Source organism: Neomonachus schauinslandi, chromosome 14, assembly GCF_002201575.2.
Source record: "Neomonachus schauinslandi chromosome 14, ASM220157v2, whole genome shotgun sequence".
Lineage (NCBI taxonomy): Eukaryota > Metazoa > Chordata > Mammalia > Carnivora > Phocidae > Neomonachus > Neomonachus schauinslandi.
Genome location: NC_058416.1, coordinates 4,575,796 through 4,592,227, shown reverse-complemented (window position 1 = coordinate 4,592,227; position 16,432 = coordinate 4,575,796). Strand labels below are relative to the sequence as shown.

Genomic DNA, 16,432 nt, shown 5'->3' with positions numbered 1-16,432 from the left:
CCTTTAATAGAAACAATTTCATAAATGAGACAGTCTTAGGCTTGATACAGAATAACATTTTTGCTTAGTCTTTGACCTTAACTCTTAGAATACCTACATTTTAGTGACTCTGGAAAAACAAATTGTAAAATCTCAAAGTCAACATTAGGTGTTGTTCACCTGACAGGAAAGCCTTGCATTCTTGTAAGTAAGACCAGAGAGGGCTTCTCGTGGAGTTCATGGCTCCAGCCACCAAACTGGTCCTCTTCTCCCCAACTCCTCTCCCATTCTTACTCGTCTTCTGTATTGCTGCTAGAATGTTCATCCTTAAATATTGACTGTTTCATGTATGCCACTCAAAATCGACAGTGGTGAATTTCTGCATGCCAATCAAATGCCTCCTGAATATCTCAACAAAGAAAGCCTCAACATCTGCATAGCATGGGGGTGCCCTCAGCAGCACAAGCAAGTCAGTGGTGGTAAACACTGCTCACTGCTCATTGTGCTCTCTCCCCCCTGCCCTGACCCCCCACAACACTTAAACTTTTAGCTAGGAAAGAGCTACCTGGAATAGAGATTTTCCCAGCCTCCCTTTCAGCCATGTGATTAAATTCTGGCTAACAGAATATAAGTGAAGGGTCGGAAGAACCTTCTAGAAGTCTTCTCTTTAGAATGGTGAGCCCCTTTTGCCCTTTCTCTTCATCCTGTTTTCTGGAATGGGGATGCTGCCTCTGAACAGGAGGATGAGGACCAGACCCTAGGGATGGCACAGAAGTAAACTAGAAGTATAGTGCCCTGAAGGCTTTACAGAACACAGCCAGCACACAAGGCCTGGACTATCGGGCTTGTTTCTTTATGACAAACAAACTTTTTTTTTTTTTTTTAAGATTTCTTAATTTTTTTATTTATTTGACAGAGAGAGAGAGAGACAGCGAGAGAGGGAACACAAGCACGGGGAGTGGGAGAGGGAGAAGCAGGTCTCCCGCTGAGCAGGGAGCCCGATGCGGGGCTCAATCCCAGGACCCTGGGATCATGACCTGAGCCAAAGGCAGATGCTTAACGACTGAGCCACCCAGGCGCCCCACAAAGAAACTTATTTAAGTACAGTTATTTGGAGTTCTTCTGAGGTTAATTCTCATCACTACATTCATCATTTTATCAATACCATGTGCCAGGCACTGAAGTCCTAAAGCATTTAAAAGATGTGAATGAACATTATTCCCAGTGTCAAGAAACTTAAAACCAAATTAGGACAATGGTCTTCACATACATTAAACAACTAGAGCAATATTAAAGGATCAACAATATTAATTGTTGACTGAACAGAGAAGTCCGGAAAGACAGGGGCTATTAAAAGATTATCTAGGTCCTTTCAGGAGAGATAGAATTTGGGTAAACAGTAGATAAAGATGAATAGGCTCAAGAAGAGTATGAGTACCAATGAAGGCTTACTGACTGAAATGTGCATGAGTGCTTGGGGTTAGTGAAGAGGTAAGCTTGAATAAAACAAAATATGTAAGACTGTGTGATGGCTCATTTTATTTGTCAGCCTGACTGGGTTCAGGGATGCCCAGAGTGAACACTATTTCTGAGTGTTTCTGGATGAGATGAGCATTCATATCAGTGGACTCAGTAGAGCAGACTGCCTTCCCTCCAATCCATGGAGGGCTTGAGTAGAACAAAAAAACAGAGAAAGGAGGAATCTGCCCCCTTCTCCCGCCTCACTGATTGGGCTGGGACATGTCATCTTATCTTGGGCCCTCACACTTGAGCCTTTCCAGCCTCCCACTTCCCCTCAATCCATCACAGGCTCCAGCCTTAACCATAAACCACTCTCAGCTTCCTGAAAGTCCTGCTGCAGTCCTCCACCCCATTCATGAGCCTGGCATCAAAAGCATCAAACTGAGCTGAAGATCTCGGGCTCCAAAAAGTAGACTGAAGGTTAAAATCCCAGAATGTCAGAGTCTGAAAGAACCTTCAGAGACTCAACATCCTCAAGTTCACAGATGGAGAAACTGGAACCCAGAGAAATTAAGCCCAATATCACACTGACAGTTCATAGAGGAGGCAGGACCAGAATCCTGGTGTCCAACTTGTAGTCAGCCTCCCCTTTTTGAACAGGCAAATTAAATGAAAATGTTTATGTTTCTGATCAAAGTGACTTTGGAGAAGATGCCCTACAAATAAAGTTCCTCCATAAATTTGGGGATTTAGGGGAAAATCTCTCTCACTTTTTCTAGGCCCCAAGAGATTTTGTCATCTGCTTTGACTTCTTGGCTCTTGCCAACTAAGAAAGATTCTAAGGAAACACACAGACATACACACACACTTCTATTGCAGGGCTTTATCTGGCTACAAGGTTATCCATATAAAAAACCCAGAAGGGTATGCGAAACTACACAACAGTATCACAACGTGTCAGGTCAAACTCATTCCCTCCAAGGGCTTGTTTAAACAAGCAAAACAAAGGACAACAACAAAAAACCCCTTTCCACTTAAATGTAATGTTATGTGGACCCAAAGTTCACCAGTTCTAAAGTTTTAAATAGGATCTTTCCAACCAAACATTTAACACTGCCAAAGAAAGGTCAAGTAAACATATTGTCCATAAACAATGACTAAGCAAAAAAATTTATTTAAAGAGATTATCTGCAATAGTTAAGCCAAAAATGAAAACAATTCAAAGGAGTGTAGAACATAAACAATTTATACAAGATTTAGAAAAAAATAACAAGATAGCCCAACAAATGTTTTCTCTGATTTCCAGACACTGTTTTTCTGCACTGCCTACGGCTTTGCATGCACCCTCTCACTGAATCCTCAAAGCTCAGGGACCAGAGGCTCACCAGCAGCATCTGAATTACTTACTTCTGCTTGTTTCCCTTGAAGATCACGGGAGGAAACTTAAAACAATGGCTATCTACGCATTCTCCCCGCTAGCTTGCGAGCCATCCGCTCACTCACACATCTGCCATGCCAAGCTCTGTTGTTTACAAGATGACGAAGTATTGGCCCCCATCCTCAGGGAGCTACAGTCTAGTGAGCAAACAGACCTGGAGACATACACTGGCCAAGCACAGTAAGCACCAGGTACAGGAGCTACAGCAGAGCAGGTGGCGGGATCAACTCCCAGGAGCTGGAGGCCAAGAGGGGCCAGAGAACAGTACTAAGGAGAGATGCTTGAACTGAGGCATGAAAGGTTCAACAGCTGTTCCCCCAGGTGAATAAGGGAGAGACATTCTAGGTAAAGGAAACACAACAGGCAGAAACACAAGGGCGTCCTGGAGGACTGTCAGGCACTATAAAAAACCTGATTTCACAGGTATAAAGATGCATCGCAGGAAAGGTTTTTTCACTTGCTTTTGTTATTGGACTGGGAGAGGGAATTAGAAAGAAGAATTAAGCACATTATCACCCCCTACCAGCTTTATAGATAACTCTTTCCATTATCACTGATCAAAGTGCGAAATTAGACCCCTCATTAGTCACTGCAAGCCCCTTAACCCTCGGGACCCCTCCCTGACCACCTCAGTGGGCTCTAACATCAACCTTCTTACACTCCTCAGGTCCCCGTGTCATGGTTAGTATTCTAGAAGTTGCGACTTGTACCCCAGCTGTCCCAGCACGTGTGTGTGGGCAGTACTTTGTAAACTGAACAAGGTCCAGCTCTGCCACATCTTAGTGAGGTGACCCAGGAAGGTGCCAGATCTTTCTGAGCTTCCATTTCCACATCATAAATGCCTCCCGGGGAGAGCAAACAACACAGCAGAATGCCTGGCCTGTAACAGGTATTCTAGTAACATCGATTGCACTCCCTTTCTCCAACACCCCCGTCTGCTGTTGCCACAGAGAACCTGGTCCAGAACCTAAACAGTACCTGCCCCTATGAACTGCCGAAGGCCAAGTTCAGCACCAAACCCAAAAGACTCCCCACTTCTTTCTACCCTGCCCTTTATCTTCAAGAGATTTCTGTGGATTAAATCACATTACTAAGCCTAATAGTACGAAGCCACAGAACCTAATGACGAGAGTTAACAGAAACTACGTATTGCAAGGACGACACCCATTGCCTACACGAGAGCATTCCTGAAGGTCATGGGGATGAGAACAGATACGTGATGCAGCTGTGAGCTAGTGATTATCCCACAGAATGCTGTTAAGATTTTCTCTCCTTGAAAAGAGAGAAGCAAAATTCTTCTTGGTTTTATTTAGGGTTGAGATGGTAAATGGCTTAAAATGTGCCAGAATCAAAAGGAATTTTGCATTTAGTCATTATGCCTTGACCAATACTATTAATTCTACCATACTAACCTTCTCTCCGTAGATACAATAGAGCAAGTGTGGTAATTACTGACAGAACTATTCCTCTGATCTCCGAAAGGAACGTAAGTCCCGATTCTGAGGTAAGGAGAGACTTGGGGTGGAGGGAAGGGACAGGGACAGGCCTACTTCTAGGGAAAAGAGCAGGGGACACAGAGGCCAGGAGAGGAGTTGCCTCGTGACCCATCTCGACCCAATGTTTCTCAGGAGAATAAGCAAAGCCACCAAACTTGAGGGCCCAGCGACAGGCGGGCGGTGATCTATGAGGCACTATTAGTCTACAGTCTGTGATCCACCTTGTTAGAACGGCCAAATGACGAGATGACAGGACAGCCTGTGTTGACAATGAAGGGGGAAGGAAAGAGGGTTGATGGTGGCGCCAGACTGTCTTTTCTCACTTTCTCCCTCAGATCTTAGGCCTATTTTTCCTTTTCTATCTAGTGCTGAGAACAATAAATTTGGCTCAAACCTGTATCCAAGGGCAAGACAAAAATAAAATAAGCTGCCGGGAAATTATTCAAGCTAGCCCAATAGCCATTCTGCATCAATTTTCTAATACATTACACTTAAAAACTTTTAATTATTCATCCAATAAATACTTGTTGAGTCCTTTCTATGTGCCATCATTGTTCTGGTTGCTGGGAAACATCAGGGAATAAAGCAGGAAATATATCCTTCCGCATATGCTGGAGAATGTATCCTCCTGCATTCACGGAGGGAGATGGACAAGCACTAAGTATAATAAGTAAATTATACAGCATGTTAGAAGCTGGCGTGCTACAGAAAAAAGAAAAAATAGAGCAGGGTAATGCAGCTGGGGTGCGGGGGGTTGGGAGAACTTCCCCTTTAAAACGGGGCAGGGGTCAGGACAAGCCTTACTGAGAAGAGGAACAGGTGAGCTATGCAGCTATTTGGGGGAATAAATTCCATTGCAAAGTACTTAAGGTGGGAGAGGTCCTGGCACGTTCACAGAAGAACAAGGGCATCAGTATGTCTGAAGCGGGACATGACAGGAAGAACGCGGCAGAAGGAAGTATCAGAGACGGAACTGGCACCAAGCGACATGGGGCCCTGCAGCCATCAGACTCTGGCTTTAACCATGAAAGGGAGAGCGAGCCACTGAAGGTATTTTCTGTTTTAACTATATTGAAATAGCTACTCACAAGAAGTTGTCAGAGCAGTACAGAGCTGGTGCCATGAACCCATCACCCAGACTTCCTCAACGGATGACATCTTACAGACGCACAGAGCATTATCTTGGCATAACCCAGGTCGGCAGTCTGACTTCCTCAGCCAATTGCTGTGGGCATGCACGTGTCTGTCCGGTGTGTCCCAGCCTGCAGCACTTTCCCACATGTATGCCATGCGTTACAGCTCTACCATCACAAAGGCCTCCCCGCCCTGCCCGTTCAGTCGACCCCATAACCTCTCATCTGTTCCTCACTCTGTCATCTTGCCATTTTGAGAACGTCCCATAAATGGAACCACACTGCATGCAATCTTCTGAGATTATCTTTTTTCACCTGGCGCAACACCCTTGAGATTCGTTCAGGTTGCTTTGTTCCCTTTTTGGTGCTGAGTCATACTCCACTCTATGCATGTACCAGCCTAACCACTGATGCACTAAACAACACTTGAGTTGTTTCCAGTTGGGGGATAGGACACATAAAGCTACTCGCCAATAGCCGTTTTATATCAATGCTCTAATCTTTCACAATTACAGACTCTTAATTATTCAATCAATAAATACTGAGTCCTCTCTATGCACCAGCATTGTTCCAGTTGCTGGGACTTGTGTACAGGTTATCAGACGGACACAGTTGTCATCTCTCTCGGACAAATGGCTAGGAGCATGATTTCTGGCTCATATGGTAAGTATATGTTTAACGTTTTAAAAGCTGGTTGATTTCCAGAGCATCTGTACCATTCTGCATTCTCACCAGCAATGCATGCCAGAGTTAATATTTCCACATCCTCGCCAGCATTTGGGTTACCAGTATTTTTTTTTTTTAATCACAGCCCCCTCCCCTTTTTAAAAGATTTATTTATTTATGTCAGAGAGAAAAGAGAGCATGAGAGTGCATGCACAAGTAGGTGGGAAGGACAGAGGGAGACAGAATTTCAAGCAGATTCCCTACTGAACGAGGAGCCCCACGTGGGCCAACATGGCTGATCCCGTGACACTGAAATCATGACCTGAGCCTAAATCAAGAGTTGGACACTTAACCAACTGAGCCACCCAGGCGCCCCTATCATAGCCTTTCTAAGAGGTTTGTAGTGGTACCTCACTGTGGTTTTAACTTGTATTTCCCTAGTGGCTAATAATGCTAAACATCTTTCCATGTGTTTATTTGCTATCGGTGTATCTTTTTGGAAGAAATGTGTATTCAAGTCATTTGCCCATTCTGTATTGGGATTGTTTCCTTATTGTTGAATTTAGAGAATTCTTTATATATTCCAGATATAAGTTCTTTGTCAGATACGAGATTAGAAAAAAATTTTATGCCAGTGGCTTGTCATTTCATTCCTTTAAGAGGGTCTTTTAAAAAACAAATGTTTTTCATTTTTATAAAGTCCAATTTATCCATCTGTTTTTATATGGACCACACTTGCACTGTCATGTCTAAGAATTCTGCCTAAGTCTCTTCAAAATATTTTACATTTTGGGGCGCCTGGGTGGCTCAGTCGTTGAGCGTCTGCCTTCAGCTCAGGTCATGATCCCAGGCTCCTGGGATCGAGCCCCGCATCGGGCTCCCTGCTCGGCGGGAAGCCTGCTTCTCCCTATCCCACTCCACCTGCTTGTGTTCCCTCTCTCACTGTCTCTCTCTCTGTCAAATAAATAAAATCTTTAAAAAAAAAAAACAAAAAAAAAACAAAATATTTTACATTTTATATTTAGATCTGTGACCTACATTTGGGTTTTTTTTTTTTTTTTTTTTTTTATCAAGTATGAGGTTTAGGTCAGGATTTATTTTTCGACTACTAATGTCCAATTGTTCCTGAACCATTTGTTGAAAAGGCTGCCCTTCCTTGATCAAATTGCTTCTGCATCTTTGTCAAAAACCGGTTGGAAGTATTTGCATGGGTCTACCTCTGGGTTCTCTACTCTGTCCCACTGATCTATGTGTAGGTTCCTCTGCCAGGACCACACTTTTCTTGATTGCTGTAGCTATCACCTAAGTCTTAAATCAGGTGGTGTAATTTGTCATGAAAAGGTTTATACAAGAAAGCGGTGTGTTCTGACTTACCTTTTAAAAGGCCACTCTACTGTAGTGAGAGTCTGCTGTCCCAGGCAAGGGACACCACGCGAGGAGCAATGGTACTCAGACCAGGGAGACAGCAGGAGAGGTGGGAAAAATTAGTCAGAATCTGACCATTATAAAATTGGAGACCACAGAATGTCCTCCTGGATTCATGTATGAGTGTGTGGTGTAAGGTAAGGGTGTGAGGTAAGAGAAGAGTCAGCTATGACCTCAAGGTTCTTGACCTGGGCCCTCCACCCCTCGCTCAGGCCCTATCTGTTTCTCAGACAAGTCAGGCTTGTTTCTGCCATAAACCTTTGTATTAGTCCCCCTCTGCCTGGTGTATATCCCCTTGATCACTACCCTCTTGAGCTCCCGGCTCAGTATCTTCGCAATACCGGGAATCTTCTGTCCCATCGTCCTGCTTTGCTTCTCTGTTAATACTTTGTACCCACTGTTTTTCTGGTTTGCCTGCTTACAGCCTTCCCCACCAGACAGCAGAGCTCCTGTCCATCTTACTCACTGCTACATATCCTGGCACGCCTGCGGTGCGGGACAGATCACGCAGATCTCATTAAACCAGGACACAGAGATGGGATTTTAGTATAAATGCAACAGAAAGCCATTGAAAAGAATTAAGCAGAGAAATGGCAATCTGTTTCCACAAAATGAAGTTTTTTTATTTTCTTCAAGAAGTTACATTTCTAATAGAGTAACAACATACATTCCTCAAACTGAAAACTCAAAGCAACCACCAATTTGGCGGAACCAGTGAAATCTTGGAGACTGGGTGAGGTCATGCTCTGAGGAACACAGGACAGAGTCTGGCCAGTAGCACAACCTCGTGGCAGATACAATCAAGAAGACAGAAGGGAAGCAGCAAGAAAGGGGGGGCACCTTCCTGGTGGTGGGGGGGGGGGTCCCAAGGCTGCAACGTTAAGTGGAATGGTGACACAGGCAGACAGGGCAAGGCAGGGGGTCACACCCAGCTCCGGGGATGAGGACCCACAGTCAGCGAGGGGGTGGGAAGGGGCAGAAGGGGATTAGCTGAACCTACGCAGGGATTTTATCAGAGCAGGAACCTCATCAGATTTCCCTTCAGAACAAGCCCCCCCCCAGGGCACTTACTTAAGAAGCCTATCCAAAACAGCATTTCACTCTGCACACATGCCTAATGTACACGTAAAACAATCTCTTCCTTAAACAACAGGACACTGGTTCTTAAGACCATCCAGGTGTCATCTGTGTTAGGAACAGAGTCCTTGAAGACTCCACCAAGACACTCTACTTAAAAAACCTCCTGGAGGAAACTAGAAAGGCTGGTGATCTCCTTCACCTTCTAGAAGGCAACATAGTAAAATAACAACAGATAGAAAAAAAGGCACATTTTTGCCCTTTGACCTTCCAAGAGTTTTCTTTTTGTTCAAATATTTCCATTCCCAACTTCCCTTTGCTTTCTCGCTGGTTCCTGCAGTGATCTCTGGACATGGGGTGGAAACCTCAAAGCAAATGACAGCAACTCTGTACCCAATGGATGGCTCTTGTCTCCTAAAGCTCTCCCAGTTATCCCAGGTCTCATGCCCTGGTCATGGGGTTAGCTGAACAACATGGGCTGGGGAGTCCTGCAATCCATACTTTAATCCTGGCTTTGTCCTCACTGGCCATGTGACTGGAGCAAGTCACTGACTTCGTTCTCTTACCTTTAAAAAGGAGAACCCACTGCCAACCTAGGAGGATCATTTTGGGGATTAAAAGTACAAATGCAAAGGAGGGATTTGTGCACAAAAAGCACTCAGTGTACTATCTAGCACATACTCAGTGCCAAGCAACGTTCAGTGAGTGTCCCCTGCTATCATTTCTACCATGAGTCCACCGGGGATCTCTACCAAGGGAGGGAGTACACATGACATTTAGTTAACACTTTCTGAAGACAGGAGGAGGAGAAAGCAGGCTGGGTATATTTTGTGTCCCGGCCAATTTCGACACAGCTGTGCAAAACTCAGTGAACAGCCTGTCCATGATAAGCAACAGCCGGCCCTCCAAGACACGGGTGGGAAAGTCCACGCTCTAGGCCTTCACTGCCGAGGAGCAACAGGTTGCCCCCCCCTTGAAAGCCGGTACAGAAGGCCCTTGACTGGGCTTGGAGCCATGAATGCCGCCCTCCCTCTCCCACCTCCCCTACCTAGCGTCCCATTCCTCCCCAGCAGCAGTGCTGGCTCAGGGCCATCCTTCTGGACACGGGGACCTCATGGGCCTGACCACAGACACAACTCTGCACCAAGAACGTGACTTCTTGACGTCAGCTCCCAGTGAGCAGAGATCACTTACCAACAGGCTGCTCAGACCAAATTCTACTCGCCCAGAGTAGAATTTCTTCAATTCACTCTCCTGATCTAAGACACAAGCAGCCAGTTAATAAATATGGACACATAAATAGGTGCTCCCAAGAAAACCAGATTCAAAGATAACAGAAAAGAACTACACTTCATCAAGACAGAGAAGGGCAGTGAGCCACTGCTATTTCCATCCTCATTATGCTGTTGCTACCTCAGGCCACGTTCCTGAGTGTTCCAAACTGGACTAGCGCTGGAAATTTTAGGACAAACAAGGTGTTACTTGCTACAGCCGCATTTTTAAGAAAATGTATATGCTAAAGGAGAAAAAAATGTTTCCATACGCTGCCCCTGCTGAGAAAAATACACACCCAAATAATTCAGGAGAGGAGGGTAATCAACTAGGTCTCTCAGTCACTAAAGAAAACAAAGCCCTGGGGAGAGCAAGTCTCACTGGAGTGTAAGGCAGGGCTGCGGCCACTAGTATGATCACCGTGGGCACTCCGGGAACATGCGACAAAATGCACAAAGCACGTAACTTCTCATCCAGCAACGCCGCTTACAGAGACTTACCTAAGGAGACAATCACAGGAGGCAAACTAAACAATGAAATGTGTTAAAAAAAAAAAAAAGAGAGAGGATTAGTTACATAAATTAGGACACATCTACCTAACAAGAAAGCACCCAGGAAGAATATAATTTACTGACACAGAATGGTGCCCTCCACGTGTAGGAGGACGGGACAGATTACCAACCAGCACGCAGAGTATTTGACCATTTACGTACAACAGATCCCTGTGCAAAGGTGGATGTGCGTAAAGCCATCAGGAGGCTGTTCATCCAGAAATTCACGGCGGTCACCACAGGCAGTGGAAACGCTGCGAGTTTTGACTTTTCCCTCGCTCTTTTCCACACTGTTCAATTCCTTAGAGTATTCATGTGTTCTTTCTCCCAAAAGCAATAAAGTTGTATTTTTAAAAGAGCCAGAAAAGAGATGATACCCATCACGCACAGCACATAGTCCTCAAAAATTATATTTCAAGCGAGTATTTGTATTTTGAACCATTTTTGCTTTTAACATTATAATTTGGTGTGTGTTCCTACTAAATAAATATTGAACCTTCCATGTAACAAAATTTTAACAATTTATAAGAAAACTTTATCTTAATCAAAATATTTATATACTTTGCCAAGTACTTACACATATATTCTTCTAATGTTCACAAACTTGATACAGGGGACAGAATAGTCCCCATTTAAGAATGAAGAAAATGATCTAGAGATTTTACCTGACTCACCTCAAAACAGGTCTAAGATGAGACCTAGTTTTCTGAACCCCCATCCAACACTTAGAATATCTAGCAGGACCTGGGTTGTGCAAACTCCATTATATTTAAAGGTACCCATTGCAGGGTGCCTGGATGGCTCAGTGGGTTAAGCCTCCAATTCTTGATTTCCACTCAGGTCAAGATAGACCTGGGGTCATGGGATTGACCCCCTCCCCCGCCCCGCCCCCTGTGTCCTGTCAGGCGCTGCACTCAGTGGGGAGTCTGCTTGTACCTCTCTCTCTGTTCCTCCCCCAGCTTGTGCACACGCACATGCTCTCTCTCTCTCTCTCTCAAATAAATAAAATCTTAAAAAAAAAAAAAAGTAAAAAGGTTACCCATTGCTTGTCTTCTATGGTTCTGGCGGACTTTTGGAATACCAGAGACCTGCATTCAGTAGAAATGCACACTATTTACTCCTTGATTTAGCCAAGCTGTCCTGCATAATCTATTCTCCCTTCCTTTGGAATTTCCATCCACCTTAAAGATAAAAAAAAATCAAAAGTTAATAATCTCAAGTGTTGCTTTCTGTTGTTAAATTTTTAGTTTCAAAACAGAGTAGCTCACAAACACTCTTGAAACCTCTTCTCAAAAGCAGCAAAAAGTTACCAATAAAAAAGCTGCAGAAATAGGGGTGCCTGGGTGGCTCAGATGATTAAGCGTCTGCCTTCGGCTCAGGTCATGATCCCAGGGTCCTGGGATCAAGCCCCACATCGGGCTCCCTGCTCAGTGGGGAGCCTGCTTCTCCCTCTCCCTCTCTCCCTGCTCATGTACTCTCTCTCTCTCTATCTCTCTGTGTCTCAAATGAATAAATAAAATCTTTAAAAAAAAATTGCAGAAATATAAAAGAGGCCCTGCCCATAGGCTCACATTCCCCAAGTAGCCTTGTGGCTCTGCCACCTGTTTACCCAAGATGCATGAGCCACCTTTACTCCTAAGGATCCCTTTACATTACCAAACTGCATATGTGAAATAATAACAATATTCCTATTTTATATTCATCAAAGACATATTTGCAACCACAGCTCTTTAGTAGTATCAGATTCAGAGTATTATCAAACTTCCTTGAAAAAAGCAAAGGCACTTAGAATTTTATCCCTAAATATGTCACCCCATATCAAGGGTAAAGATATACAGTCTTCTGTGTTTTTCAGAATTAAGGACACGAGTTTCAAACACCCACTCTCTTCCTGGGTCCAGGGGAACTGAGGTCCCCCAGGATCGGAACCACTGGTTTCTGCAAAGTAGGCAGCCATGTTCAAGGAAAATAACAAAAACTAAGTCCCTACATCAAAACTTGCTATTATGAACGCAAAGTCTCAGAAAGCAAAAACAACGAGCCAGGAGCTGACAGCTTTGTGAAGCAGAATGCTGTTAAAGGATATCCAAGACACAGCTACAGAGCATTAGAATCCCAGGACGACCAGAAAATGTTCTACAGAAACAAGGAGGGGAGAACTTGACACAAAGGCATTCTCCTCTATTAGGAAGATGCCAATTTCATAAATCAAACATCTATTGACTGAAACTGAAAGCAAGTTAATATAACTTCATCAATTATAACATGCTTTCTTCTCCCCTCCCACAGCTCTTAAAAACTGAATACACACGACTGCCCAAATAAAAGAAAGGGAAATGCAAACCATTTTTTTTTCCTCCCAGCCCCAAAAGCCTACGTTTTCTTTTTTTTTTAAGATCAAGAGCCTACATTTTCATTTCAAGTAACTGTCTCTCAAAGTTCTATAGTCATTAGCCCTGCTAATAATATAATCAGGTAAGACAAAACCAAACTGCACCAAAATAAATTTAAAAACTAGAACTCAGGACTGAAAAAAACAAAAACCTACTCCAAAATATGCAGGCAACAAAGGTCATAATCCTGTAGGTCAACATCAGATAGTAACTAAACACCTGCTGGTACTTAGCTTGCCATTAATAAAGAGCTGGCCTGCCCTCTCAGGTGTCTACCCTCCCCTTGAACAACAAACCAGTTTTTTAAGGCCATTATTTCAAGAGCTAGAGCTCTTGGCACAACTTAAAAACTCCACCTGTGCTCTTGACTGGAAGGATATAATTTTTATAATCCTTTCTCATTTCAACATCACCTGCCAGATTTACACCTTTACCTGAAATCTCCTATTAACACTCAGCTACATAAGATACTACAGAAAACAAGTCACCAGCCCACCCTTCCCTGAACTAGGAGTTTGCGTTTACCCACGTGTCTGGTATTGTGTTATGTGTTTAACCAGCATTGTTATTTTTTTAAAAGACTTTATTTATATGACAGAGAGAGATAGCGAGACCAGGAACACATGCAGGGGGAGTGGGAGAGGGAGAAGCAGGCCTCCCACTGAGCTGGGAGCCTGATATGGGGCTTGATCCCAGGACCCTGGGATCATGACCTGAGCCGATGGCAGACACTTAACAACTGAGCCACCCAGGCGCCCCAGCATTATTTTAATTCTTATAATAACCCTGTGAAGTAGACACTACTATCATCCTCCCATTTTACCTTAAAGTAAGGGATCTGAGGCACAGAGAGTGTAGGTAGCAGACAAATACCCCCTTCCGCCCATCACACTATACGTTTTCACAACATGAATGCAGACGTGCATATGAACGTATAATATTCTGAAAGGAGAAAATGCTCCACCAGGAAAAGTCTTGTTGTCCATACGGATGGGTGAATTCATAGTAGAGGGAGATCTAGAGCCCATAATGATTGAAAGTTTAGAGGTAGGAAGCCGCCCCCCACCCCCCGACTCCAAAAGAAAAAAGAAAAACCTTTCATACTTCGGTAAATTAGGGAAAGCAGAATATTCTTTAATTAACATACAAAGTTTCATGAAATCCTGGAGCTTTTAAAATGATGAAAGTGTCAGGGCAGGAAGGAAGAGACAGATATCCCGGGGGCCTTTCTCTGTTTCTTAAGATTTTATTTATTTATTTGACAGAGAAAGACACAGCGAGAGAGGGAACACAAGCAGGGGGAGTGGGAGACGGAGAAGCAGGCCTCCCACGGAGCAGGGAGCCCGATGCGGGGCTCGATCCCAGGACCCTGGGATCATGACCCAAGCCTAAGGCAGACGCTTAACGACTGAGCCACCCAGGTGCCCCCCCCCCGCCCCGTCTCTGTTTCAAAAGAAGCTATGAGATAAACAGCACTGGCAGAATAAAGTAATGGAAACAGGAGGGATCTAGGAAGAATTACACCTGGCAGAATGGGCCGCAGAAGTGGAGAGGATTTGTGTTTAAGATGCAGGAAGCCATGGGCAGGGATCCTAGGATGGGGTATCACCCCAGAGAGGCCTACCCTCCTGCCAGTGGGTCCAACTGCAAAATGTCAGCCACTTTGCTCTGCTACCTCAATCCAGACCCTGCTCTGTGCACCTGTGTTGTCCTTTCCACCCTGCCACTGTGGACTTCAGGCCCTCTTTAGAGAGCTCACGGCCGAGGCCTCACACCGCCCTCTGGGGTCTGCTCCAGACAGAACTAGACTCGGTGGACCCCAGCACGGCACTGTTTCCTGTGCAACAGAAGCTTCTGAGAACAGAAATGATGTGTCTTCCTCTAGGGTTGTAATCTACCGAGGGTTGGGGAGACACACCCAAAAGAGTTCAGAAGATACTGAACTCACTGATCAAAAGGAAGGGCATGACGACCAGAGAGCAATGGTGCCCCAAACTCAAGTCCCAGGCAGGCTACTACAGGGAGCATTTTACCAAGGACCAACTGAGAAAAGGAAACAAGTATAAACTTGTTTTTATTTATCTCACTATAAATAGTTATTAGTTATCTCACTGTGTTAGTTATCAAATATTAGTGCCAAGCTCATTTCACCGCATTTTACCTATTACCTAACACATTCTCCTCAAGCTACTTTCAGAGTAGAGAAAACAATAAAATAAAGGAATTGGTCCTCAGCTAATTTACCCACCCAACAGCTTGTTCGCATCTCTTACAATTTTACTCAGAAAATTTTGTGCAATTCTCTTTCCTGCCTCATAAGAATGAAATGTAAGTGGTTTAAAATTTAGTAATCTTCTCTTCCTTAAGAGTTATGCAAAATGCATTTTTAGGACAGTGATTCTCTACTAGGAGTGATTTTTGGACACTCGGAGGCATCTGGAGACATTTTGATTGTCACAACTGGGGAGGGGGTGCTGACATCTGGTGGGGGAGAGGCCAGGCAGCCGCCTGTACAGCAGTGTACAGAACAGAACCCACAAAAAAGGAAAAAAAAATTTCAAAAAATATCCTATTATTCTTTCATAAATGCTGTTCTTTTTTACAGATAGAAACAAAGAAAGCACACACTGAGTCTTAAAATTCTAGAATTACACATACCATGGGAGAAGAAGGAACAGCTGAAAGCAGACCTTTGGCATCAATTGGCCCTGATGTTATGATGCAGGGCTGTGAACTCCAGATGCTCTATCGCCTGTGGCTCTGGAGAAAGGACAGATCAGGTGTGCTTCCCTACTATAAACCACTCCTAAATCGGAACACTATTTTATCTTCTGGCACACCACCAAATGACAATTTAGGAGTAAAATATCTTATTAATAAATGTCTTCAGCTTTTTTTAAACACAGTTTTTAAAAAAGTGCTCCTCCAAAGTCGTTTGATGTAAATTGTGATTCAGCTAAGACCAGGCTTTTATTTTCATTTCCCCTCCAACTATGTAAAAAAATTCCCATCACTACATATTCTCATTTGTTTGGCCGGGGCGGGGGGAGGTGGCGGCGAAGGAGGATAAGTGTTGTATTCAGATTTATGGTTCAAAGTCACCCACAGTGATAAAACAAATCCAGAGACAACAAGAAAAGCACCTTAGAATTTGTTGCAAAAATTATATCCTAATGCAAAGAATCTTATCGAAGGAATGTCTTCCTTTAAGTAAGGTAAAGTTAGTTTACAACTTCCAAAGCTAAGGATCAAGTCCTACTGGCAGTTCTCACCACCTATCCTTCCTCCTTCCTCAAAGCCTCACACACAGGCGGGGTTAATTTCCTAGTCCCAAGAGTCCAGCACTGTACCTCGCCGTGAAGTCCTTATTGGAAGCGGTTAACAATCACGGCGCTCCTTCCTGGTGAACAGGGTGCGCGTGGATGCTGGGGGTGGGCCTGTGGGTGCCGCGGACAGCGGGTGCGGGCCACACCCCGACCTCGGAACTCAGGGTCTTCTCTTGTGGGATGCTACAGTTCTCAGGATGGGTGGTCTCCAACCG

General features: G+C 44.2%; 1 protein-coding gene across 2 annotated transcripts in view; it reads right to left on the bottom strand.

The window, feature by feature from the left end:
• Positions 1 to 16,432, bottom strand: part of LOC110577181 (cytochrome b5) — a 37,414-nt gene that overhangs the window by 20,229 nt on the left and 753 nt on the right. The gene's annotated exons all lie outside the window — the stretch shown is intronic.